Genomic DNA, 3,462 nt, shown 5'->3' on the forward strand with positions numbered 1-3,462 from the left:
AAAGATATTTTGTAAATAATCTTGATTTTTTTAAATCAAGATATTTTGAAGAAAGTTGTATAAATACTTTGTAGCTCGAAGTGTGAAGGGTTGAACCCATGTTATAAAATAGTAAGCATAACTGTAATCCTCTAAAAAAATTCTGAGATTAATAGAAGGATTCTGGATTCATCTTGAAGCAGCTTGTGTTCTTGTGAGTACTTCTATTATTACTTATTTTTTCATTTGTTTAATTCTACATATGTTTGAATTTAATGGGAAATATGGGTAAGATAAGATTGAATGCCAATCTATCTGAAAACCCCTATGAAGTTATAATCAATTATATAGATTAGTTAATTGGAACTTTCTGTTTTAATTAATTCCTCTACATCTTTTTTTTTAAACTGAAACGGTTGTGTTTTATTGATAAAATTCAGGTTGGGCAAAGCCTAATCAACCATTACAATTTGCAGATTTTACATGAGCTCCTTTCCCGGTTAGGGAATAATTTCCATTTTCAAAGCACCTGCATTTATGCTGATCATTCCATTTTGTAGAGTACATCCTAAGTTTGCCAATCTGTCCGCTTCCTTGTTTAATTCTTTGAGTATGTGGAAAATTTGAACCTAGGAGAAATCCTTTAGAGTTCTGCTCACTCTTGAGAGCTGTTTGTTTAGCGCTGGATCCTTGAGCCCTTTCTTGCTTATTAATGACTTTATTAACAATTCTGAATCTCCAAAGATTAGGATTTCGCTTGGATTTTCTTTTCTGGCTAATTGACAAGCTTTTAAAAGACTGAGTGCTTCAGCCTGGTTGTTGGTTTTCAATCCAAGTCCCCAACTGAAGTCATCTTTTTCCCCGTTCGGATAGAAGATTACCCCTCCTGCTCCTGACGTACCTGGATTTCCTTTTGAGGCACCATCAAAGAAGATAGTGCACTTGCCCTGGGATTTCCACCACTGCTGAAATCTGTCCATGGGTTCTAGAATTTGCCATCTTTCCTTATGAATTGGCCGTGTAATTGCTGGAGGTCTGGTCTTGTAAGAGAAGTCATCTAGCCATGCCCTTTCTTCTATTCGGAGGGAATTATCATCTTTGACTGAAGAATGGTTCAGAGTTTCTAAAAGGAGTTTCTTTGCCTGGTCTGCCACTTTTTCTCCAGGGATTTCATTTTGGTTGAAGATGATTTCGTTCCGAGCTAGTCATAGCTTCCAGCATACATATTTTGGAGCAGCAATCCACACCTTGTACCATAGAGTTTTGTCAGCAATATTGTGAGGGTAACTAGCTTTCCAAGTGGAGAACATATCTGCAATCGAACAGTGTGTTGGGGGTCTCACATTCAGTCCGGTCAGGAAGATAGACTAGGCCTTCTTCGCATGCTCACAATCAATAAACATTTGTTCTGAGGTTTCCAATGCGTTTTTGCAAAGAGCGTATCGATGAGGACCTGCTATGTTCCTTCTGCACAGGTTTTCTCCAGTCAAGATTTTGTTGTGGAATAGTGTCCAAAAGAAGAAATTGATCTTAGGGATGCTAAAGCTATCCCATACCTACTTCCACACTAATTTCGGATGTGGCGAATCCTTTTTGCTTTGCATCTGTAAATATCCTTGTCTTGCTGTGTATACCCCCATCTTACCCCATCCCTAGGAATCTTCATCATCTTTATGGACTGGAGCAAAGTCTGAAATTGCCTCTATAAGGGCGATTAGCTGGGGGTTTAGATGCGTTGGTGCTTTAGGAAAATTCCAGCGCTGCCAATTTCCTTCACTGTCCCAGCCTGAGATGTCCTCAATTTTCCGAATTCCTTTTGTGTGTAACCAAGTTCTTAGATCTGATATTTCATTGTTTTCTGTCAGAGGGGGATGGCCCATAACTCTATCTCTCCATAGCAGAGTGTTTTTGCCATTCTCGGGGATTCTATATAGGTGAGATCTGAAAAATTCGATGCCTTTGCTGCATAGCTTCCAAGCCTGCATTCCTTTTGGGCTTTCGCCGGAATGAAATATTTAATTGTCTGGTTTTTGAGGTATTTTAACTTTAATATCTGACTGACTGGGTGATTGGGCTTAGCAGTAAGTTGCCACAGTAATTTGCCACCCAACGCTAAGTTTGCTTGCAGGGGATCTCGGATTTGAAGGCTGCCTTCATCTAATGGTCTTTTCGTTGTTTCCCATTTTATTAAATGGAATCTGTTGTTGTTTCCTCGTCCTCCATTCCATAGGAAATTGCACATGAGACTGAAGATTTGGTCTGAGATTTGCTTTGGAGCCATCATTAAGGAAGCCTGGAACGTTGGCAGTGCTGAAAATACCAATCTGATGAGTGTGAGTTTGCCTCCTGTGGAAAGCCAAAAGCCACCCCACACAACAATCTTTTTTTTGAACTTCGAGATCACCTCCTCCCACAAATGGTTTCTGTTGGATCCCATTGTTATTGGAAGGCCCAAATATTTGATTTTATCCCAATCTGCATATCCATTAAAGCCCAGATCGCTGGATATTATGTCAATTGCGTGCTGCTCTGTATTCCATCCATAAACAACGCTTTTCCTTTCATTGATTAATGCTCCAGAGATACTGCAAAATTTCTCAAGGATGGTTCTGAAGGAGTTTTCTATTCTTGGAGAAGCACCCCCGAGCAACAGTGAGTCGTCAGCAAATAGCGCGTGATTCACTGGGCAATTCCTTTCACGATTCTGATCCCAGAAATGTTGCCATTTTGTTTTTCTAAGGTCAGCTTTCTGCTCAGGGTGTCTGCCATCAAGATGTAAAGAAATGGTGAAAGGGGGCAGCCCTGTCTCAATCCCCTAGTCGCTAAAAAGAAATTTGCTGGTCTCCCATTTACCATTGGGACTATCCAGATCTTCTCTAGGCAAGCTTTGATTAGGTTTATAAAGTCCTGGTTAAATCCGAAGGATGAGAGAACCCTGTACAAGAAAGAGTAGTTAACTCTATCAAAAGCATTACACATATCCAGTTTTATAAGCATACCTTGTTCTTTGCGTGGGTGGCTCGAGTGCAGGGCTTCTTGGACTTGGATGAAGTTGTCCAGGATATGTATTCCTTTCAAAAATCCCCCTTGGGCTGGAGATATGAGCTTTTGCAGGAGAGGCTTGATTCTGTTCGCCAGAAGTTTGGCCACTATCGTGTAGGACGAATTGCAGAGTGAGATCGACCTGTATCTGTCAAATGATCCTGGGTTTGTTTCCTTGGGTATTAAAGTGAGGAAGGTGGAATTTATTCCACCTCCTACCTTTGCCTTCCTCATAAATCCACTTATCATTCTGAGGAGATCAGGTTTGATTAGCTCCCAACAGATTCTGTAAAAGTGGATTGAAAATCCATCAGGTCCTGGTGCTTTGTCTGGCTCCATGGACCAGACAATATTAGAAATCTCTTCTTCCGTGACTGAGCTCATAAGATTTTCATTTTCTTCTATGTTGACTAGCTTTGGTATGTTTGCGAGGAACTCTTA

Source organism: Pinus tabuliformis, chromosome 3_2, assembly GCF_031772625.1.
Source record: "Pinus tabuliformis cultivar Carrire ecotype Pingquan chromosome 3_2, CPIR1, whole genome shotgun sequence".
In the NCBI taxonomy this organism is placed as follows: Eukaryota; Viridiplantae; Streptophyta; class Pinopsida; order Pinales; family Pinaceae; genus Pinus; species Pinus tabuliformis.